The 25,677-nt window shown below is 40.9% G+C and overlaps 1 pseudogene; it reads left to right on the top strand.

The window, feature by feature from the left end:
* The first annotated feature begins 2,752 nt into the window (after window positions 1-2,752).
* On the top strand, window positions 2,753-3,247 carry LOC126015472 (U6 snRNA-associated Sm-like protein LSm7; annotated as a pseudogene).
* Window positions 3,248-25,677: the final 22,430 nt, after the last annotated feature.

Genomic DNA, 25,677 nt, shown 5'->3' with positions numbered 1-25,677 from the left:
ACCAAATTCAAAACTCCTACAAGCAAAATCTGTGCTCTTTCTAGACCATCTCCCTAGTTCTAGCATATCTGAATTCAAATTCAAATCAAGATCAATCATGGCTAAAGAAAATATAGACAGTGAAAGTTGTAGAAATAAAGTTGAATTCCAATAGCCAGCTCACCCTTGTTTGCTCTGTCCTCTCAGCGCATGAGCAAACTAACAGCAACTTCAGAAGGCAGGTAGAAAAATTCACTGGGAAGACTGAGAACATGCCTGGAATAGTGTGTCTCTCTAGAAAACTCAGCTGCTATTACATACTACCTATTTAGCATCTAGATCATGTAGCTAACATTCCCTCATTCAAAAGTAAGCAACAAAAAGCACGAAACAAGACAACATGGCTTTTCCTTAAAAAAGACTACCTGTGGGGCTGATAGCACGGAAAGAAGGGCATCTGCCTTGCATGTGGCTGACCTGGGTTCAATTCCCAGCACATACAGTCCCCCAAGCTCTACTGGGAGTGATCTCTGAGCACAGAGCCAGGAATAAACCAAGGAATGTGGCCCAAAGCCTCTGTTCTCTCATCCCCAATAGAATGAAATGGTGCCTTTTTACCTAACAAGTTTTTATCAAAAAACTGGGGACATAGAACATGTATCTCTGAAAGTACCAACTGCCCGTCAGCCCTGATGTTAATGCTTGGAAGATGTGAGACCAAAGACGAAGCAGCCTCAGGCCAGCCACCTTCCCAGACTTCCTGGCTAGGTATGGGAAAGAACTGAGGCATCCATTACTCTGGGCTTGAGCTCTGGCCCAAAGAGCTTGGCACTCTCATTAAGCCATACAGAGCCCAATCTGTGCACCTGTCACCTGTCACACAAGGTGACCTCTTCTTTTAGGAGGACATGGCCAGCACAACACGGGAGCCTGGCCAAGTATTTCTGCTCAACCACAGCCTCTCCTGAGAGTTTTGGGTGGTTTCCACTGGGCAGGTGCCTGCTTTCTAGGAAGATGACACTGCCTACTATTGTCCTGGAGACTGTCCACCTCAGTGCTGGGATAAAGGCCTTGAGCTTTCTCTTGAGGGAACTTGGTATTCTCTTCCTAACCTTGCCAGCCCCCCAACCTGAATTCTCGGCCAGCCGCTCATACTATATTCTAGTGTCTGCTTATTCTTCCACAGAGTCTGATGTCAATCAATTGGCTAAAGAAGGAAGAAAGAAGCTGGAAAGATAGTCTTTCCACTCCAAGCAAAGGCAGAGACTGGGAAAACAAAACAAAACAAAAACAGGAAATGAGGGTGAAGTTGGAGCCAGGCCCAGCAGCTGGAGTCCCCTTATCTGCATGATCCCTAATTTATTTCCAAAACCTTTCGCTTTGGTCTTCACTTCTGTCTCAAGATTTCAGAATACTTCTTTGGTCTTTTTCATCTTTAAACCAGAGGCTCTAGCTGAATTTCTATCTATGGGAAAATTCACCTACACAAAAGCCCCCCTCCAATATGCAGACAATTCTACCTGGGCCCCCTTCACTACACCCTCCCAGGCTCTCCTGGCACATTCACTGACTCATTTCTCCTCTGCCTTCCTGTCTGGTTGCTAATGTTTGGGGGAAAACAATGGAAATGATATGGGCCATTACTTCTGGGTAACTTCAAGAGTAAATGTGAGAAAAGCTTCATCTCCTGACCCCTCTTAGCATAAGAATCACTGATCACATTCTCATCTGAAAAGAGAAGTTCTGCTGAGGAAACCACCAGAGAATGACTCACTCTTGAACAACTTCTGAAAAGAAAAAGAAAAAGAAGAAACTTGTGGTGAAAAATGAGATATTTAAAAATAGTTTAACCAAACTTAAAAAAAAATGGGGTGAGGAGACATTAACTCTTCATTCAGACCAATAACCCACCAGTCTATACTGTCCATAGTAGTATGTGGACTGGGCAGTGTGAATATAAAAGCACCAACTACATTGCTTTACTTCCCCCCCCAAAAAATAAATAAATATAAATAAAAGCTAACATGCCACTTTGTCATTGTTTAAAACCATGCAGTAGGGGGCCAAAGAGAATGTATAGTGAAGTGATCTCTGAGTGTAGAGCCAGGAGTAGGTCTCGAGCACTGTTGTATGTGGCTTAAATACAAAAGAAAAAGAAAGAAAAAAAAAACATGCAGTTTTATTCTGTTGCTCCGAGAGAAAGACCCTCCCCTAGGCATGGGAGATGCTCCATTCTCAATCCTGACTCCTATCCTACCTCAAACTTCATTTCCGTAACCTCAGACATTACAGAGGGCTCTGGGCTGACATGTACTTGTGTGTCCTGAGTCCATAGAGATCCCTCCTAGTTCTTTCTTTTGTGATGCTCTTCTTCCTCTCGTCTTAAATTCAGTAAAAACCATCTTCTCAAGCCAACTTCCAAATGTCACTAGCAAGTTAGGTATCTCATTCTTTAGGCATGCCAAAGCCTTCTATACTTGCTTTCTTTATGAGTCTAAAATAGTTCTGAAATGCCTGGCATAGTGCTTATTTCTTAAATATTTGTCTCACCCACCAGATGTATGTATGCTCTGTGAAGACAAAGACTGTTATCCGTATTTCAGTCACCCAACCCACACCAAGCAATATGACTATCAGATAACTGTTGAGGCATGCCAAGGATATATACAGAATGTATAATGTGCCCAGAATTAAAGCCAATAGCCCACTGTTACCCTAGAAGAAATTTTATTTCAGTATCCTCTCAGACCTTAAAAAAACAGAGTGTGGCAAGATGGCAGACAAAGAGAAAAAGGAGAGTATCTTCCTCAAACTATGGCCCGCGGGCCACATTTTATATTTATTCACATTTTGTTTCTTTACTTCTAAATAAGATATATGCAGTGTGCATAGAAATTTGTTCATAATTTTTGTTTTTACTAAAATCTGGTCCTCCAACAGTCTGAAGGACAATGAACTGGCCCCCTGTTTAAAAAGTTTGAGGACCCCTGATCTAGGATCTGTCCAAGTACATAGACAAAGACCATTTGAGTGAAGTTTCAGGGGGGTCACTAAGCCAGTGGAATCCTGAAGGGGTTCAACCCATTCCTAAACCTCATTCTATATGGAACCATTGGGTACATAAGAGACCCTGATGACAAGAACAAACTGACAGAGGACACATGGCAGCTGGGGCTGGTGTGTGTCACTGCAAGTTGATGGTGCTCATCTGCCACAGGATGGCATGGAGGTCATTCCCAACCCCTTCATCCAGTAGAAGGAGGCCTAGTCCCTTGCCCCATACCCACCACCCACCACTCATCCCACTCCTATTTCTTAATAAAATTACAAACTCACACACACACACACAAACACAGTGGGTTTATTGGTTAGAGTACTTCTCTTTAAGTTTGGACACACGAATCCAGCTTTGTTATCAGTAGTGTTAATGATCTTGAACATGTCAACAAAAATCAGCTAGCATATGGAACACTGATTATATGGTGATGATTATATATTAATTATATGATTATTCTTCCTTTACAAGCAACTAAGGAGATACTCATGTATGAGTTTCAGATAAGAAATTTACATGTTCAAACACAGGTCTGATGGGTCTTCTCTGATCTAAATTCCTGAGAGAGAAAATGAAGCATGGTATATAAATGGGGTATGGGTTCCTATACTACTGAGAGCTATAAAAATATAAGGCTCCACTATTATTAAAAATAATAATAAAGAGGTCGGAGTGGTGGTGCAAGCGGTAAGGCATCTGCCTTGCCTGCGCTACCCTAGGGCGGACCACGGTTTGATCCCCCAGGATGCTGTGTGGTCCCCCAAGCCAGGAGCGATTTCTGAGTGCATAGCCAGGAGTAATCTCTGAGCACCACCGGGTGTGACCCCCATAATAATAATAATAACAATAATAATAATAATAATAATAATAAAAGTTGTATGGGTATAATTGAGCCTTTATGATTGTTTTGAAAGAGAGAGTGTGAGTGCATGAGGAGATGATAGTTCAGGTGGTAGAGCACATTTCTAGTGTGCATAAGGCCCTGAGTTGTATCCCCTGTCCTATATGGCACCACAAAAACTGAGGGCTAGTCCCTAAGAAACAGAAATAGTTTATGTATCAGATAACAAGAGAACTCATACAGGTGGAGACACTCCCCACATGATGGGCCAAAGAGGCCAGTGCATCCAGGCCCTTCTCATTCTGCAATGGAAGAGAACCACTCTCCACCCAGAGCCTTTAGCAACCAAATGGTGGATTCACAAATGGGTTAGGATTCCTGTGTCAACATTGCACTAATTTTATTTTGGGTTCCACCTTGTAGAAAGTGAAACCACCCTTAGAGAAAGGATGGACAGATCTGAGTATATCTGCATGAGAGCATGAGTGTCTCCCAAGTTAACATTAAATCTGCAACAAGTTCCTGACTTATCCACTCACATGCAGCTGAGATTACTATATCTGTCTTTGCAAGGTGCCCAGTGAGTACCATATCAACAGGGTCAACGAAGGAAAAGCAGAAGCCATGTTAATTCAGGAAAGTGGGTGCAATGATTAGGGTATAAGGGAACAAAGGAAAAGCTTTTTGATTATCTTGTTTGTTTGGTCTTCGTTTTGGAGCCAAATCAAGCTGTGTTCAGGGGTAACTCCTGGCTCTGTTCTCAAATTACTCCTGACAGGTTTGTGGGACCATATCAAATGCCAGGGATCAAACGCGGGTAAGCAATACGCAAAGCAAACACCCACCCCACTATGCTATTGCTTTGGCCCTCAGAAAAGACTTTTTGAACCACACTGATGACTATGTACTGGCTCACTGATAATTGAGCAACTTCTCTGTCAAGCTTTGTTTTTGCCACCTCTCCAGTGAGCACAAAGTGGCCTCCCTCTGAGGAAGGAAGATCTCTGCTACAGTGCTCAATAACAGTTGGCTTTTCTTCTACTCATTTAGAGACACTGGCATGAGATCTGAGGTTTGGTCAGCTTGCCAACTTGACTTCACCTTCTCAACTTCTCAGAAGTGACAAGATTTGTCAAGTAGAACTACCCAAGAGGACAATTTTGGCAGACATAAGACATATTTTGTCCTTTTCTGATCACAAATATGAAGCCTGTATTTGGGCACAGTGAGGGTCCTTAACACCTCTTTACTGGATGTGAGATCCAGCATAGCTGTATGGAGCTCAGGACTGACGGGCTACTCTCAGAGGCCTCTACAAAGGATGAGCAAACACACAGAAGAAACAACCATCTCCGGGCCCGGAGAGATAGCACAGTGGCGTTTGCCTTGCAAGCAGCCAATCCAGGACCAAAGGTGGTTGGTTCGAATCCCGGTGTCCCATATGGTCCCCCGTGCCTGTCAGGAGCTATTTCTGAGCAGACAGCCAGGAGTAACCCCTGAGCATCGCCGGGTGTGCCCCCCCCCAAAAAAAAAAAAGAAAGAAAGAAACAACCATCTCCGCTGGACACACATTGTTGTCAGACTGGGCTCAGGAAGGAATCAGACCAGCAGATCAGAGGTGTTTGTTGTTGAACATATCACCTCTTCCCTTGTTATAGAGTTTCCCATTTTTATAGAGTGGGCAAGAAAATAGGATCTATTTATCAATATTGGTGAGAAATGAACACACAAAATGACAATAAAGAAGTTGGCATCTGGCCTTACACAGCACTATTGCAAGCTGCTATTAGTACTACAATCATTGTTTTCTTATGTAGGGGAAGAAAGTATTAAAATAAGTGAAACATAGATGCCCATGTGCTGTCTGGTCCATGGTGCTGAGCACATGTTGCCCCCTTCTTCCTTCCTTCCTGGTTGTGTACAAGGGTTCTTTCTGCATTGGGAGAAGCAAGAACTCTCTCTTGAGTGTGTTGCTCATTGATTTCTCTCTCTTTCTCATCCTCTTCCTCCTCTTCCTCAGTACCTCTAAATACAAATTTGTTTTTATTTTTAAAAAAAAAATGTGAAACATCATAAACTCCATTCCCTGAGCTGCACAGCCACCAAGATCTCTAGAAACAGAAGTCTGATTTTACCATCCAAGACAAAGCAGAAGTCTTCCACACACCACGAAAGCAGCAAGGGGAGAGTAAATGATCATGCAAAGAGTCTAGAGTTAATCCCATGACAGTATACTTCAGAGGTGGAGAAACCCTGTGTCTCCTAGGTTAAGGGAATTCCCTCTACAATATCCCCAATAGTTACTGTGCCTATGCAGGGGATAAAGAAAAGGAGAAAAAAAGCACAAAACAATCATTTTTCCATATGTTTATTTATCGATTGATCGATTTTTTTTGATGTCTTTATTTTGGTGCGGAGATTATGGTTGATGCCTCCAATATTATTTTATTTATTTTGTCTTGTCTTTCTCTTTTTTTTTTTTTTGTACTCATGCATGATTTGATTTCAGAACTGAGACTACTGTGTGGTGCCTATCTTTATTGCTATAGTGCTCACCGGTTATTTAATTCGATATTTTTTTCTGTATTTTTGTGGTATTTCAATTACCTTTTTCATGTCCTCTCTCAAACTGAGGTTGGAAGCCTCTGGAGGGACTGAGCCCATTTTCAGCGTATTTGACTTTTGACTTCTTTTTTTTTTCCTCTTATTTTGTTCCCCAATCTATTGCTTTTCTTGCCTTCAAACAAAACCACATACCTCTATTTTTCTAACTCTGCCTCTTAAATAGAAGGGGAAACAAGGGAGGGTTCCAGGACCAAACAGATATGTGATCACTAATAGTAAGCCAGACAAAGAGGGGTCCACCTACTCTAGCAGCCCCGGGGGTGATGGTGGGGTATATGGGTTGTAAAAAAGGAACTGGAATGGGGGAGGACATAGTTGGTGATGGGTATTCCCCTGACTCAATGTTAATATGTACCTAAAATACTACTGTGAAAGATATGTAAGCCATTATGGGAAAAAATTGTGTTTTTAATCAGAAACTTTCTTTGACTTACATGTATTATTATATCAATTATATTATATGTTGTTATGTCACCATATTATGTTGTTAGTTTACCTTATTATGTTAATCAATTTTGTCTCGAATAAATTCTTACAATAAAAAAAACACAAAAAATAATAAAACCACATTTCTAGTTGGGGAGAAAAAAAAAGTGAAACATAAATGTAATTGTTTAAAGAGTTCTGAAGGTGGGGCCAGAATGGTGGAGCAAGTGGTAGGTAAGGTGCTTGCCTTGCACGTGGCTAAACTAGGATGGACAGTGGTTTGATCCCTGGGCTTCCTGCATGGTCCCCCAAGCCAGGAGCAATTTTTGAGTGCAGAGCCAGAGTAACCCCTAAGCACTGCTAGAAGTGCCAAAAGTTAATTAATAATTAATATTTAAGTAATAAAACCCCTTCCCAGGGGCCAGAGCGGTGGCACAAGCAGTAAGGTGTCTGTCTGCCTTGCCCAAGCTAGCCTAGGACAGACCGAGGTTCATTCCCCTGACATCAAGCCTGGAGCGATTTCTGAGAGCATAGCCAGGAGTAACCCCAGAGCATCACTGGGTGTGGCCCCCAAAAAAGAAAAAATAAATAAATAACAATACCTCAATCAGTGTAGCACTTCTCTGAGAAACAAAACTTAAAAAAAAAAAAAGAAAGAGTTCTGAAGGTGCTTTATTTTTTCTCTCTTTAATTATATTAGTTATATGTGCAGTGTATAGGGAGTTTCTCAAGAAGCTACCTTGTTTACCTATATTTTCATGTCCCTCAGTTTACCTTTATGTACCTGGAGGACCCCAAAATCTTAGTCTATTTTTTATTCCACTAAGAAGCTTTTAAATTGCTTCCATAAGACCCCCTCACTCATGAAACAGTTCTAGAATCATAAAGGAAAAAATTAGTTTGTCCAATGGTACATGATCTGAAAAAGAAAATTATACAGTCTGTTTGCCCAAGGCCTGGCAAGGGTATTCACACATATCTGGACAATGTCTCCCACTTTCTTTTTTTTTGTTTTGTTTTGTTTTTTTGGGTCATACCCGGCAATGCTCAGGGGGTTACTCCTGGCTCTAGGCTCAGAAATCGCCCCTGGTAGGCACAGGGGATCATATGGGATTCCGGGATTCTAACCATCATCCTTATGCATGAAAGGCAAATGCCTTACCTCCATGTTATCTCTCCAGCCCCTACCACTACCGCTTTCTTATCTATAGCTGTATATTTCTGGAAACTGTTCTGGAATATCAGGAGATTTGGAGTCCAAACCTCAACTCTCTTGTTTACTCTGACTTCTAGGGTAGATGTTTTATCTCATTGAGAATGAGTAGGACAAGTAAGATAGCTCAAAGCAAGAGAGCTCAAAGGCCTCACTTATATGTTGTGTATGCTGGGGCCCACTACACTGTCTAGTCCCCCAAGCTCCAAGCAGTGGGGCATGACCCAAAGCAAACAAATAAACAAAAGAATATAGCCTCAGGACCCAGAGATGTGGCCTGCTGACAGAAAAGCTACCTTGGATGTGAGAGGAGTGGAATCTGATCTCTCACACCAAATGTGATGCTTCACACTGCTGGGGGAAGGGCATTCCCAATGTACCACAACTAAGTGGATTACCCGACACACTAAAATGAGTGTAATCTTGCTTTCTTTATTAAAAAAAATGGATATAATGACATTCAGATGGTGGAATCCTTCACAAAACTAAGAAGACAAAAACCTATCAAGCCATGCAAAGACATGAAGAAAGCTTGAATGCAGTGAGTAAGCAAACACAACCAATTGGGAAAGGCCTAGTACTGTATGAAGTCAACTCTCTTGAATGAGTTCAACTCTCCTGTGAGCTCCAAAAGTCAAACTATGGCAACCAGAAAAAAAGATGAGTGTTTGCCAGGAGGTGAGGCAGAACATGAAGGACTGGAGGAAGTCAAACTATGGAAGTCATGGTGGTATGTCATGACCATGTATCCATACTCAAATAAAGCACAACACTAAGAGGGAAGTTTAATGAAGACATAAACTCTGAGTGGCAGGGATGGGGCCTTCTGATTTTACTGCTCATGACAAATGTGCCATTCTGGCAGGGGACATTGAGAATGGAAAGCCCGTGTGTGCATGGCTGGGGATGAGGGGAACATGAGCAGGAGGAATAAGAATATATTATTTGGGAATGATCTGTACTTCCTGTTCAATGTTGCTGTGTACCCAAAAGCACTCTAAAAATAAAATCTATTTCTTGGAATGACTCTACTATTGTCATACAGGGTTGCAGCAAGGAAGATAAAAGGCTAAATAAAGATTTGCCCACCCGCTTCACAAAGCATCTAAAACACTGTATATCTTCTCAAGACAGCAATGGCAGTGAGCTGACCCTGTGCAATTGCAAATTCCAAGAATAAAGGTACACCCATGGGCCCAGTGCTCTAGAAAACACAACACCTAGCGGAAATTAAAAAATAAAAACTGTCTCCATGGGTTGGTCTTGTAAGGATAATGGGAATCTTGTCAGGATCCAGTGATTTTGCAGACCAGGTTACATTGTGCAGGATCTTCTCAAACTATACTTCCTTCAAGAAGAGCCTGCCTTTTTGTTTTATAATGAAGGTCATTAATAAAAAGTTATATCATTTGTTCCAGAGCTCACACAGTCATGCACATTAAATCAAATGCATTAGGGGAGCCAGGATGAGTGGATATAAGGTGGAGTCAAAAACAAAATCTTCGTCATCAAGATAAATCAAGCTGGGTCAGGGTAATAGCTCAAAAGTCTAGTGTACATGTTCTGCATGTAGGAGAGTGAGTTTGACTCCCCCATACAGCATGATCTCCAAAGCACCTAGAAATCATGTTTAAATGAAGCCAGGTAAAAAATAAAATCTATGTCAGATACTTCATGGTGAACATACACCAAAAAAGTTTTTTTTTTTTTGATATCTCCCTCTTTCATTTTCTTTGTTTTCATTGTTATGGTTGGGATAATCTGAGGCCACACCAAAGATCACACTTTACTGTGGCACTGGGGATTACAAGTGTCAGTGTTACTGGGGAGCCATACTTGCATCTGGATGGGGCCAGCCATCATGCCAGTCAGGCACTTTAAACCCAAACCCTATTCCCAGGTGCCCTGCCAAATTTTAAAGCCAGGATCCATATCACTTAATTTTCTTTGTAATTTGGATTCACTGCGCTTGACAGATATTGAAGGAACACACACACACACACACACACACACACACACACACACACACACCTGTTTTAGGTACTGGACAAAGGGGAAACCCACTGAGATATTTGCATGCAGGGTTTTTAGTTGTGTCAGCAGAACCAAGCGGTTTGAGCAACAGTAGAGTGGGGAGAATGTTTGCATTGCCAAGGTTGACTTGGGTTCAATCCTCGGCATCCCACATGGTCCTCCTGTGCACCACCGGAGTTATTCCTAAGCCTAAAGACAGCAGTAACTCTGAGTAACACTGACTGTGGTCTAAAAACAGCAACCAAAAAAAAAAAAAAAAAGCATTACTTTCATAACCATGTGGTCTTTAAGTCTTTAGAGTGATGTTCATTAGAAAATAGGTTTTCCTACACCTGAACAATGGATACCATCTATGGAAACAACAATTGTCTTTAACATTACCAGGATCCAAACCTCTACCAGGGAAGACCTACCACTGCTTTGACATTGACTTACTCCAAAGAGTGCTCCCAACACCCAGATGACTCAGCAACAGGGCATGCAGGGCAGATCACTCCACATTTAATGGTATGCTGAGACTAGAGGATGCTCCACATCAGCCTGACATCGATGAAAGAAATGCTCAGAATCCAGAGTCTTTAAATATAAGAATCTGATACCAACAACAGCTAAAGTGTGAAAAAGTTTCACCGGAACCTTGAGAATGACTGGAGTTGGACGAACTGGTATGCCTGGAACCCAGAGTCTGTCTTATGCCAATAAACTTCTAGGGTGAGGCCTTTTTGTAATCAGGTCAAGGAGTTTTTCTCCATTTTACCATTTTTCTGGACCTATGCAAACAACGGCCATTGCCACTATCACACCTTTACTATATATTTTTACTCTTATCCTTTAAGGAAAAAAATATACAACTTACTGAACTTAAAAACAAATAACTGTAGTAGAATGCCTGTCATGAATACAGACAGGGGATGGGATGGGGGAGGGGTAATGTTACACTGGTGAAGGGGGGGGGGTGTTCTGGTTATGACTGTAACCCAACTATAATCATGCTACTTAAATAAAAAATATATTTAAAAAAATCACACACATAAAAGTAAGGAAAACAGTAAACCTAAAAAAAAAAAGAAAGAAAGAAAATAGGTTTTAAAGGTTGCATGGTGAAGGGGGGTGTTTTCATTATGACTAAAACCCAACTACAATTATGTTTGTAATCACGGTGTTTAAATAAAGAAATTATTTAATAAAACAAAAAAGAAAATAGGTTTTAGACAGGTACTTTAGTGTTGTACAAAACACTAAACAAAAGAGTCATCAAGCTGTTTCCAGTTTCTAACTCCATTTATCATGATCACTTGTCCATCATACCATGGAATATCTCACTGGCCATCTTCACATCTATGTGAACTATAAACTATGCTCAGTTTGGAAACTTATATGGGCCTTCAGCTTGGACACAGGCTTCATGGCTCATCCTAGCACACGTCCTCAAGTGAAATGAAAGAGTTTTATGCTGTTTACTTCTTCATGACTGCTCATGACCTCTGGGAAGAAGAGAGAACAAGCTGGTTTAAAGGTTGAGTATTTTGGAGAGATTGGGGGAAGAGATGCTTGAAGGAGAATGTCAGAGACTCGCCCCACATTCACATTTCTAGCTAATGCCTTGTGTCATTTATCCACAAACAAACCCTAGGAAGACAATTATGAACGCATGCTCTTTCCTGGGGCAATAGCTGTGAATTGATCACTGGATCCCTGGATCAGTGGCTCCATATTTCTGAGCACCTGCTATGTGAAGGCATCCATGTTTCTAAGAGCTCAGGGTACAAAGAGAAAGTGTGAAAGACATCGGCCCACCTCACTCAACGTAAGATTTGCCAACTAACATAAAAGATGAAATGCCACAAGAACTTTCTGTTTTGAGTCCCTTCACATACTGCATGTTCATCTTCACATTTCTATCCTCATCTTAACTTACATAGTTTGGTGAGCATCACCATTGCCACTTAAATGAAGAAGCCAATTCTTTATGAAAATCATGCAGTCTGTGACAAGTTCAAAGTTGGGAAACAAAGATCCCTTGAGAGTTTTAGGAGAGTGACAGGATTTCTACTGAATGAGCATAGGACTGAAAAAAGTCAGAAAGCAGGTAAAAAAAAAAGGGGGGGGAGAGTTGGAGCACTGAGGACAGATGTGGGAAAGAGAAGGTTGGACAGAGGAGATTCAGGCTAAGGCTGGGTAATGTCAGATATGTGTCCCCACAGCATGCCTTTGAGTTTCCTCTCCAGCCTCCCAGTTCCACTTTATAAGTGAGTGGAAAAGCACCTATTTTGTAGACTCATGAGGATAAGGGTAAACTGAAATAATATAGAGATTTCCCTACTTTAGAGATGTATAAAGAATCAAAACAAGGGATGAGACAATCCCATTGGAAAACCAACAAAACAGTAAACTGAGGATGTAATGGGGACTGAGGGATGGGGATAGAAAACCATGCTTCAGTGATGCTGGGGGTCTGTCACTGGGGTGGATAAAGTAGCTGCAAGTACAAAAAAATATGGAAACTTGATATCCACATAATCTCAATCAAAGGAGCTGGGAGTAAGGGGAAATGGAGTGAATCTCATCTTTTTGACAACAGCACTTGGAAGATATGACACTAAGTCAGAAAAAGGTAAGTACTGTAGAGCATCACTTCTCTGTGGACTCTGAAACTTTACAAAGTCAAATGCGTAAAAATGATGACTGGCAGAGATTGGAGTTGGAAAGGGGGAATTAATGAAATATTGGTAAAAGACATAAAATCTTCCAGCTGAATGAGGACTCGGTTCTGAAGATCTTTTTTCTTATTTTCTTTTGTTATTATTGTAGTTGTTGTTTTGGGGTACTCCTGGCATGTTCCAGGGACCATATGGGATGCTGGGTATTAAACCCGTGTCAGCCATGTGGAAGACAAGTGCCTGATCCACTGTACTATCTCTCTGGCCCCTAAGATATGGAGATGTAATGTAAAATGTGCTAACTTTAGTTGATAATCTTGCATCATTTTATTGAGAATCTATCAGAACTTAAATTAGTACATACATAAGGTGGACGAGGAATGGATAACTAAATTGATAGTGGTATGCCTTTTACCATATAAAACAAATACATAACAAGGTCCAATTAACAATATATCAAAATCTTACTACCTGTTTACATTGAAATATTTTTGGTTGTTGTTGTTGTTGTTGTTGTTTCTGGACTACACCAGGTGACTCTCAGGTGTTACTCCTGGCTATACACTCAGAAATCGCTCCTGGCTCAAAGGACTATATGGGACACCAAGGATCAAACCCAGGCCCATACTAGGCAACCATGTGCAAGGCAAAATACCCTACTGCTGTGCTATCACTCAGGCTCCTAATTTGAATTTTTTTAAGTCCATGAGTAGCAACAATAAAACACAAAAGCATAACTAGCGTAAAGCAATTTAGCAGGATCCACCAATGAGCAAATAAATGTCATAATGTACTCTTTTTCTTTTTTTTTATTTTGTAAGGGCTGGAAAACTTCTAAGCAGAATTACTTCGGTAATTCTACAATTATCAAAAGTAGTTCTGCTCTGCCTAGAATCCAGCATTTCTCCTGCCTTTACTAGGCATCTCTGTCTCCTGTGGGGAAAAATCTCTTGGTCTCCATCATCCTCTTCTTTGTTAAAGGACACTTTATAACTTTATAACCCAAGGACCAAAGATCTACTTAAGACCTCCTAAGCTTTCCTGTCTCTGGCATATGTTTCTTAGAAATAATAGCAATCGTGTTATTTTTTTAGCTCACTTCTGGGGATCACATTTTTATATGCATGTAGAATGACCTTCCTGCAAATTAACTCAAGTTAGCCAGAATTTGTGGTCCTGTGTCTTTAAGGCTGTAATTTGAAACACACGCTAACCAAGAGAATAGATTCCTTTTCAAATAAAGGGACGCACAAATCAAGAATGGTGGTACATGTTCTTCCCACCATCTTTCTTTCTGGGGTGGTCTCGGCCCCCTGGAATCCTATAAGCCCTCACACTCATGGAATGCCATTCTTTGCCAGTGACTACTGGTTTCTCTGCTATTTTATAATCTACTTAAGATTTGCATTATAGAGAAACTTCTTAATAATTCGTCTATAAATGATTCAGAAGAACCTTAAGCTCCAAACTCTCATAACCCGGAGTAGGATTTATAGTAGGGCCAAAGCTGATTTCTAGTACATTTAATAGACTAAGGGGATAGTTTCACTTGAGCCAGGAAAACTGATGCCATAATATTACATGGATAAGCAATAATACAAGGGTCTGAATGATAGAACAGAGGGGGACGGTGTTTGCCTTTCACATAGCCAACTTGGGTTTGATTCCTAGCATTCTTTATGGTCCCCCCGAGCCTGCCAGGAGTGATTCCTGAGCACAGACCCAGGAGTAATCCCTAAGCACTTCCAGATGTGATCCAAAAGTAAGAAAAAAAAAAAAAGAAAGGCAAAAATGGGGCAAAGAAGGATCACCATAAAATTATTTTGTATTCAACTAGTTGTCATTCATTAAATGTGCTAATCGCATGTTTTGGGGAATTACTTATGTCTTGTTCCTCAATTTCTTTGCCTAGGAGGTGAGTATAATTACAGCTGACTCCTGTTTCCATGAAAATTTAAGAATTAACTGAGGTAAGGGATAAGACAATAAGTATTTGCAAGTACTATCTTACCTCCCTTTTGTACTAAAATCAAAAGTCCAAAGAATGTAAAAATAAGCCTTTTTTCCTGGGCTCAGCAAGGATTGATCTTCACTTGAGCCTTTTTTTGAAATGAGAGGTATTCTGGAATGCTTTTGTATTCAAAGGAAAACCAAGAGCATTAAAACTGCAACAAAGCACAAAGATCATTTTCTGACAGTTTTCTGCCCTGGGGGTGAGTATCCTCACTTTTTCATTTCTCCCCCTCAGTAGTTGGCTCCTATAGAGCAGCCTTGAGATCTGACATTTGTGCCCTTCCTGTGTTTTATCAAATGTTTGTGCTTCTTGGATATTAAAAAAAAATGTTAATTTGGGTCTGAAGCGATAGTACAGTGCTAGGGCATTTGCCTTGCATGTGGCCAACCCTGAATGGACCCAGATTCAATTCTCAGCATACCATATTGTCCTTTGGGTCTGCTAGGAGCGATTTCTGAGCATGGAGCCAGGAGTAATCCCCGACCACTGCCTCAGGGTGTGGCCCAAATAAAAACTTTATTTTTATTTTTTGGGCCACACCCAGTGACACTCAGCAATTACTTTGACTCTGCCCTCAGAACTTACTCTTGGCAATGCTTGGGAATCCTATGGAGATCCTGGGGATCAAAGCTCAGTCAGCCACATGCAAGGTCAATACCCTCTTTGCTGTACTATAGCTGCATTTCATCTGGAACATTTTTTGAGCTGAGTATTTTACTGAGATAGACTTTTTTTGTCCACCAAGACTTAGATTCTTTGGACTGATGTGGAATTTGGATAAAAACTGGTCAATTTCCATGATCCCAAGTGAGTTTGAAGACCAGATGCTGCATATTTGTGTGTGTTTGTGTGTGTACGCATGCAAATACTTGACATCTGTGAAGTCTGACTTGTTACCTCATCCTATGTAACCTTACCTGCTAGTAAGACCTGCCCATTTCTGGGAGGGTTCTTTGGGAAAGATCAAGAGGATTACCTGAGGGGCAGGAAGGGAGATTTGGAAGGGAGATTGGGGGAGATTCAGTTGGGAGAACAAGAAAGGAGAGGAGATGGCTGAAAGAGGTTGGATGTCAGGGCTGACTATGAACCCCAGCGTAAAAGGCTTTAGCTTGGGCCACATATATGGTGGCTAGGGCCCTTGAATAAAACTGATGTCTCCTGAAACCTGCCTGTAATGAGTTTTCTCCCTGCCGCTATCCTGAACCTGCAGGCCTGCCGGCTGGAGGGGTTGCAGATGCCTGGGCCAAGCTGACGGAGAAAGGCCTCTCACCCTCCATCACCATCCATCACTATCCAGCCCCATCCAGGACTGTTATTTAACACTGACTGAAATTTTCTTATTTCTTGGTCCTGTCCAAATGCCCTTGTGGATGGATAAATAGAATATAGACTCGAATCCAGAAGGTATGTTGAGGATTTCTTCCACTTAGAATCTCTTGGGCTCACAGAAAGCACTCAAATTGCTATTGGCAGGAAAGGCAGAACTGACTTATTACAGAATTCTGAGCTACAGCCCCATTTTAAAAAGTCATGAAATTGGTAGAGGGAAGAGAATACTGGTGAAGAAACTAAAAACTAAAAGTAAAACTCAATCAAAAGTAACTTTGTAGCTTGGTTGTTTATGGTGATTCAAATTAAAATAAATTTAAAATTTTTTTAAGAAATAGAAAGTTAGAAAACCAATAACTTCATTGGACTTTTAAGCATCTACTTCTATAAGGAAGATATTTTGTCTTCAGCCAAGCAAACACTTTGTATCAAGTATCATCAAAACCCATATTAATGAAATGTTGATGGTAAATTTAAGGATCCTTCATTGATTCAGTATAGATCTGAATGACTAACAAATAACAGAAAATATCCTAATTACTAAGGATTATTGTAGAGTTGACAACAGCAAGAACAATACGCACAACACATCATCTTGTATACATTTTAGCAGGAGAGAGATAGGCAGTAAATGAAGAAATCAAGTATGTGGCCAATCTGATAGTAAGAGTACTTGGAACAAAGAAAAGAGAAAAGAAAGACCAGGAAAGTATAGGAGAAGTAAGGTCTTGTAAAGAGCAAAACTATAGGAAGAAAGAAGGAAAACTCTATGGGCCTGTAGCAATAGCATGCAGTAGAGCATTTGTCTTGCACATGGCCAACACAGAACAGACCCCAGTTCAATTCCCAGCATCCCATATGGTCTCCTGAGCCTGCTAGGAGCTATTTCTGAGCACAGAGACAGGAGTAAGCCCTGAGTGCCACCGGGTGTGTCCCAGAACCCAAAAATCAAAAACAAAACAAAAAAAAAAAAACTTTGATATGTTCTCTAGATGTATGGCCATGTACCATGATGCGTATAGATTTACTCATTCTGCTCTCTATAAGAATCTTCCGGGGAGATAGACCAACAAAGCTGAGATGCCCAGGATGTGCATTTTCATTAAAATCAATGATAATAACCCTCATGGATCACACAACTAGGCACCTCCAAGTCATCATATGAATCCTCACAAGACTAAAAAGTGCCCGCTCTCTCTTAACCAAGAAGGATAAGGAAACAGTGCAATGACATCTTAGACTCAAAGTCGCAATGTTAGCACCAGAGTTTGATGTGCTTCTAGGCACATTTTAACGTGCTGTTCAATGTGAAACATCTCTTAAAATAATTTTAAAGGGGTTTTGCAGTATTATGATTTCTGAGAACAAGACAAACGCTTCCTTTGAGATGAGAGAAACTCAAGGTAGATCAGACAGTGGTTACTAGCCAGCCAAGTCTCTAGGTTGCCTGAATACACTAAACCCTGCACTGTTAACTACCAAAGAAAACCTGGGGGGCTGGAGTAGGGGATCTGGGGTGGGAGGAGCGTTTAGATGGTTGCAAAGTCAACTGTCCTCCACAGGAGAGAGCAACAGGGCAAAAATCAGGTGATCTGATAAGATTTTAATGATTAAAATCCTGCTTTAATCCAGTAATGGTTAAAAAAAATCTAGGTAAGAGAAGAGAGAAACAAGAAAAAGAAGGATAAGAACATCATATGAAGCAGGAATGGAGAGGACACAGATAGATCCAGCATGCAAGGAATGATCTGTACATTTAAAAGGCATTTAGGTTAGAGGTACAGTTAGTAAAGAGAAAAATATGATTTTTGTCCAAGTTATAGTATCAGAAAGATAAAATGTGTCTGTTGCCTGTGCATAGTAAAGCTATTATTAAGTAATCTTCCCTCTCCCCATAAATCTCTTCTAACTGAAAAGGCAGAACAGGGGCCAACTCTGTTCTTCATTTTAAAAAAGTAAAAAAAGAATGACAGCTGGAGAGATAGTTTAAGAGTAAGGTATTTGCTGGTTCAACCCGCAGCACTGCATATGGTCTCCTGAGTCAGTGTGATCCCTGAGCACAGAACCAGGAAGAAGCCTAGTAAGTAAAAAGAACACATGGTTCCTTCCTTTATAGACATTCCTTAAACATGATAAGACCTCAGCTAGTATAGTAGTAGCAACAGATGGCGGCCATTATGACAAAGATGAAAATAGGGAAATTAGGGAAATTAGAAAAGATGGTGGAGAGAAGATTCTTTTAATAATTGGAATGTATTGCTCAGTAAGTTTTCTTGGCCCAGCTAGTATGTCTCTGAGTCTCCACTATAAAGTCAAGATAATGTGAACCTATTTTATAGGATCTTGGTGTGAATTGAATGAAGTGATGAGAACAAGAACTTTTCTAAATGAAAACACTTCCCAGGCATGGTCATGAAACACTCCTGCCACAACGGTGATCCCAGAACCACACCAATGGCCCAGTGTGAACAACCAGGGCTCACAACTATCACTCTTGCACTCTTTAAGTCACATCACTTCTCTGTCAACTGAAGACCTTCACAATATGTCTCCCCTCTGCTTTAACATGACCTTTTCCCAAGACACTTCCCTTATACCCATGATTCAGTCTGCATCTCAGACTACTCTTCTCCCGAGAAGCCATCTTTGAACTTCTTTACCTGGTTCAATAAATTCCAAAATTCCATGCTAAAAAAAAAAAAATTTCCAAAATTTCTAGTCGTCACCATTCAGACTCTGACCTAAACTGTAAACTACCAGAAGGCAAGGAATGCATTTTTACCTTTATGTTTTAGATTCCATAACTCATAGCCTTATGTCAACACATAGAAGGCACTCAGTAAGTAAGTAGTAAGACCATGAAAATGACTTCAAAACCTATACAACAGGCTACACAATTATTCCTCAAGTATTGTGTGATGCTTCCTGAATTGCCATTCTTCCTAACACTGCACTTGTAGGACCCACTCCCTCAACTGGAACTACCAAGTGCTGGAAATTACTTTGATTGTACTTATTCAAGTTTAAAAGCCATTTCTTAGAAATTTAACAACATTAAAAATGTTCATTTAGATTTGAATTTTTTTTAATCTAAGAGCATTTAGAAGGGATCGATAACTCAGTTCTACAAACATTTATTTGGAGCCAAGTCCTTTTGCGCTTAACTTTTTACAGCTCTGTTGAGTTCAAAAGAATTTTACTCTCTTAGATTTTTTTTTCCTTCATTTGCTCATAAATCACTAATATACTGGTTTGAATAAGCTTTTTAAGATGAAAAAAATTCTCATTTAATCTACTGAAAGCAATTTTTTACTCTTAAGTATGGTGGTCCTTTATATCAGAGAAATGTAGCCATGTCAAGATATTGTTGCTATAGAAGTTGGAACAGTACATTTGACTAAAAATCTTTTTTATATTTTTTATCTATAATTTCAAGATATATCTAAGATGACAATAAATTATTCCTAACTATTCAAAAAGTCAGGTCTCAAAGTTTCCAGACAGCAGTAAGATTTTCAGCAAATGGTAAATACAAGTCAATGTTTTGGTCATCTACAACAACAAAGAGCTGTTGAAGAGAAAACAAAATCACTTGAACTAGTTGGCACAGCTAACATCTAACCTATGATCTCTCTTCCCAATCTTATAAAAATCCTGTGCACCACAAGTACTTCCAGAATTGAATAAAGATACTTTAAAGCAAGACCCTTTACAGACAAAAAGCTATTATCCTCTAGGACTGAGCAAACTGGCTGGCAGCCAGCTTTATATTTGGATAATCCTAGAAGGATAAAATATGATAGTTAATGGGCTTATGTGAGAAGAGTACAATATGTTAAATAAAAATAGAGCCAATGCCAATAAAGTGAGACATAAAGTCATGTTGTTGATGGCACCAGACAGAAGCATAATATCTCAAGTAACAATTAAAGATGTATTTCTTCTGGGCACTCTCTCTCTCTCTCTCTCTCTCTCTCTCTCTCTCTCTCTCTCTCTCTCTCTCTCCCTTTACTTACTGGCTATAAACATGTACAATTGTGTTTAATGGAAACACTATCAGGCATTCTCAAATGAGTGTATTTGATAGATAAGATCTGATCCAATGTATTTCTACAGAAGATTCCACATATATGTTCTTCAAATTTCATGCTCTGTTGCTCTATATAAATGACACTCATGTCAAATGATTCAATCCAGTGTTGCAGCTAAGATTCTGACAGAGGCTACAACATATCCTCTGCTGCTTATCAATGGCTCTTCAAAGAGCCAAGTATAGAATTCAGGTCTCCTGGTTCTTACCAGGGTTCTGCTTACTACTTTATGATCATCTGCCTACTTCCAATGAATTAGGGGCTAAGATTATGAAGATATGCTTCTCTGTGTCTTTCTCTCTCTCTCTCTCTCTTCCTCTCTCTCTCACTACAACCCACTTGACTGAGGAACAATTAAATTAAATTAAATACTTTCAGAATCTATCCAAAAGAAGTATGTTGCAATGTTGTCTGAAGGGTAGTTGCTATAAGAGACACTCCAGAAACAAAAGACGGGATTATTATCTAAGAGTTGGGGATCAAACTGAAGAGAAGAGACAGGAAAGAGAAGAGAAATCCAGGCTGAAGCAGATGAAGAGTTATCTTGTTTCAAAGAGTGAGGTATATGCACTGCAGACCTGAGCATTATGGTGCCAAGAGAAAAAAAAATGAGAGATTGTGGCTAGGAATGATGAATAACTGGGAATCCTCAGATGCAAGTTCTCTTTGAGCTCAGCCCTGTGCACATAACTGGTGACACAGGAGGACAAAGTAGGCAGTCTGGTCAAAACTACTTACAGGTCCCTGACTTTGTAGCCACCATGATTCTATGATAAAGAACATGGTCCTTAGGCTAACACCTCCCATTTGGAAGAGCTCCCATCCTCAGCTCAGACTTGCTTTATGTAATTCACCCAGGTTTTCTCCTCAGCTGAGCAAATCCACATCCAAATTCCAGGGAGACCAAGACCAAGTGTCGGGGGCACAGGAAGGAAAGAGTTTAAGGCTGACCACGTAAGCAGTGAGAGATGGGTCGAGATAAACAAAACTCAACTGAAAATGACTCCTGAGGTTATGTGTGTGATGGGTGTGGAGGCTGGAGTAGGATCAAAGATGGGGAAGTCAGACAGGCAGAGTGGGAGCAGGAAGTAGAAAGGAATTGGCCTATTAGGATGTAAACAATAAAAACTCTCTTTTTAAGCATTGAGCTGCACATGTCCATCAGAAATGTGAACACCCAGTAAACTCTATTAGCAGAGGCCTGACTCCTGGCCATTAGTTGCAGTAAGATTGTGTATTCCCCATCTGATGACTATTCTTACTTGCTGAGATTTACAAGATACTCTGTTAGTCTTCTATACTTCCAATAGCCCATTATTTCCAGGAAGGAATTCTAAATGAACTTAGGAAGACATCCAAGGGCGCCTTTCCTTGGCAGAGCTCAATTATTTTCAGGGCTCTTCACTCTGCTAAGCACTCTGACCTCCTCTGCAAAATGAAGTCACTATCTCCAAAGCCCTCTCCACTGTCTCTGGCTCCAACAAACCATAAATCTTACTCTGGGATTGACCCGAGTTATGTCGTTATGGAGATATTTTATCTCACTGCAATAACAAGCACACGCCCCAGATGGGAAAATGATGCTCAAAACATAAGGCTCTTTCAGCACAATGTCTGGGTGTGGTGAAAATAGGTGACGTAGATTGTGTACACATGGGGGCAGGAGACAAGATTAGAAACAGCAGATTGAAAAGAAAACAACTATGCACATAGGACATTCAAAGAGTGCAGTAGTGCAGTGATGGCATAGAAGGGACAACTATGACAATGATAGTGGAAATGATCACTCTGGACAAGAACTGGGAGCTAATAGGAGGGAAAATGACAGGCATGCTACCACTTCAGTAACAATATTTCAAATTACAGTGAGAGAGAGAGAGAGAAGAAGAAGAAGAATATCTTTTCTAGAGGCAGTCAGTGAAAAGGCAGGAGGGAAACTGGAGGTGTTGGTGGTGGGAAATGTGCACTGGTGAAGGGTGTTGTACACGATATGAGTGAAACTCAATAACGAACAACTTTGTAATTGTGAGGAAAAAAAACAACAACTGTGTCATGAACAACTTTGTAACTATAGTGTTTAAATAAAGCATTTTTTAAAGTGAGCACAGAGAACAGGCTATTCATTCAGATTTGTTGTCACTGGTGGCAGAAAGGAATGTGAAAATAAAAATTACAAAGAGAAGGGAAGGAAAAAGATCTTCCTAAGATATTTAGAATGACCTGACAGCTATCTAAAGTATGCTTGGAGTTTATGCCTCATCTCTAAATTTCTTTAACCCAACATAAAACATGACCAAATCACATGGCTTCTCATTTCTCTTAAGCCTAAATAAAATTTTGCACTATTCTGGAATATGTGGTTGGCATATAAAAAAAACAACTCTTAATATCAATCAGTTTAGAGAAATATCCTTAATTATTGCTACTCTAGAATAAAGTGTAAAAAATATTTTTTAAGATAACTGCAGGGAATATAGAAGCTTCCATAATTCTAAAATGCTCTCTGATCACCATAATTCAGTCTTTGGAGAAAAGAAACTAACTTAGTTCCCCTTTATGGGCTTAAGAATCAAGGCTCAGAGATGCTGAGTTACTTGAGCTCGTTCACAGCACTGTGAATAGAGATATTGCACCCTGGACCTTCCATAGGTTTCTCGAAGATTCCCGCCTGGCTCGCTCAAGTCTGGCATGAAATGTAAATGCAAATGCTCCCACAGGCGGTCTTTTGGCAGAAAGCTACTTCTGTTGGGAGTGAATGTGTTGCACCCCAATTGCTAAGAATAGCTCCACATCCCCTAGAAGGAGCCCTGGTTTCTCTCTCGAGGAGCTGTTCCCAGGGCCCATCTGTCGCCCTGAATCGTGGGGAAGGCATCAGACATGGCAGCATACCGAAAGTATCACAGATGCCAGAGGCGTTTCTCCCACGTTGCCACCAAGAGCTCCCAGAGATGCCAAAACTTTCTCCTTCCCAAAGGAGAGAGGTGCATTTTTCATCCGTGAAATGACAGCGAGAACACAAAGAATCCTCTAAGCAAGAAGGGAAAGTTGTAAAGAGACAGAACTTGCCAAAATAGACATATTCAGGCAGTCTGGGGTTGGGACTGGATAGGAAGGCTTGATTTCTTGATTTCTTTCTATCTTGTCAAGCCCTGAACCAGCAGCCTTTGGGGCACCTTAACAATTCCTAACACTGTCTTGCTTCTATTTCTAATACCAATGGCAAAGGTCAGAGGAGCAAAATATGGACAGAAGGGAGCTGCCTGGGGCCTGCAACAGCTGTGGATGCAGGAAGAAATTCAAGAAGGTTCCAGTGATTCTACATGTATGAAGAAGTTTCCAAGTTGCTTTCAGACAGAAACTTACAGCTTCATGGTGTTTGGTGGCTATGATGTCAATTTTAAAGAGATTTTCTCTTTCACCCAAGAATTTTCCCCCAACAAACAGGCCTTCCAGGACTTGCTGAACAAAACTCAACGTGTGGGTAGGAAGGAGAGGAACTGGGGGTGCTCTGTGACTGAGACAGAACTGGTACTCCCTTGGATAGGATTCTCCTCCATGGAGAAAAGCAGAAGGACCATTTGTTATGTCTCTTGTCCATTCCTAAGTCCTAGAAATGTCAACTGGAGTATTTAGTCTATTCATAACCTTGGTTCCCTACATAATCTCCACCCTCCTAATTGAGGTCCTGGCAAGGATCTTACAGCCAGAAATAAAAAATGCAACACAAATTATTCGGGGCACTCCTTTCCTCGTGCATCACAAGTCACTCTTATCAACATTATCTGAGGAAATGTCACCCCCATGTCTCTGCCCAGATTTTTCCTTGCTAGATCTCACTTAAACAATAGTGACAAGTTTCCCTTCATATACACAGTGCTGAGCTTATATCATGAATGCCCACTAAACATAACGATTGATTTAAAAATATTGACAATACTGGGACCGCAATAATAGCATAGTAGATAGGGTGTTTGCCTCGCACATGACTGATCAGGTTGAATTCCTAGCATTTTATATGGTCTCTTGAGCCTGCCAGGAGTAATTTTTGAGCACAGAGTAAGTAGTAACCCCTGAACGCAGCTGTGTGTGGCCAAAAATAAACCCCCCAAATTTGATGATAATAAAAACATGGCAAAGGTAAGGCTTGAGAAATAAACCAGAGGCCTTGAGCAAGAATCGCAGTCTCAAGTTTGATCTCCAGTATTGTCAAATGTAGAACAAATGGTCCCTGAGCACCATTAAGGTGGCTTTGATGGCCTTACCACTATGGGGGCATCCCTCAGCACCCCAGCATTGCCTTGCCATATCATCAGATCTGACTCGTGGTCATAGGCACATGAATATAGGTACGCAGGACACACACAGGGACACACAGCAGACAGGATCTGACTTCTGAGCTCACACCCAGGCTTCATTCACTTCTGAAACCCCTCACTCAGTGCCCAGAAAATACATAAAACACATCAATGCATTGGGCACCTTGTGGGAAGAGTACTGAACTTGGTTGCCACCATCTCTAGAAGATGAATCGGTCAGTGCTTCCATAGGTTCCATATCTAAAGTCTACCATGCAATAAAACCTTTTTTTTTTTAAGTCTTTTTTTTTCCTCTTTCTGGTTTTTGGGCCACATCCAGTGATGCTCAGGGGTAACTTATGTCAATGCATTAAGAAGTCGCTCCTGGCTTGGGGAACCATGTGGGATGCCGGAGGATCGAACTGTGGTCTGTCCTAGATTAACACATGCAAGGCAAACACCCTACTGCTTGAGCCACTGATCCTGCACTGCAGTAAAACCTTCTTAAAAATTAGAGGGACCTGGGTCCTTCTAGAAGAAAAGAAGATTGAGATGCTTGGGAACACAAGGCTGATCTTGAACCCTGTTTCACACTGAGGCTGTGAGAGGGTCTGAGTTCTTAAGCCTCAATGGATTACAGAGGATATGCTAGGAGTAGGAGTTGGCGTCAAATGTCTTTGAAGAGCAGCAGATCATTTGGGGAAAAGGCAACATGTTTGGGACAGATTCTGTCTCCATCTCTCTCTCCCTAAAGGCCTCCACCCCCCACCCTTGCCCATATCTTGCCTCTCCCTCTCCAGACTGCATTTCTCTTTCTGGCCAGGGAGTCCCATAATTATTGCTTCTGAGGCTCAAGCTCAACTGGGATGGAGGCTGAGTCTCCCTTCCTTCTGGGTTTCTCTGCTTCTGCTTCTCTATTATAACTTCTCACAGGGCACTTGGCTGTGCTGAGCCTGTACCTAGGGGATCCTCAGGCAGGGTAAATCTGCTTTCATTTTGTCACTAGCCTTGACTCCATCACACACGAAAACTCTCTCCTACTTGCACACAGACACAGATCACATGATTCTCTTGGCCCATTCTTGTTCAATACTGGATGACTGTACCTTGTAAAA

This window comes from Suncus etruscus, chromosome 8, assembly GCF_024139225.1.
Source record: "Suncus etruscus isolate mSunEtr1 chromosome 8, mSunEtr1.pri.cur, whole genome shotgun sequence".
In the NCBI taxonomy this organism is placed as follows: Eukaryota; Metazoa; Chordata; class Mammalia; order Eulipotyphla; family Soricidae; genus Suncus; species Suncus etruscus.
Note: the sequence above shows the minus strand (reverse complement) of the source record. Positions and strands in the feature narration are given on the sequence as shown.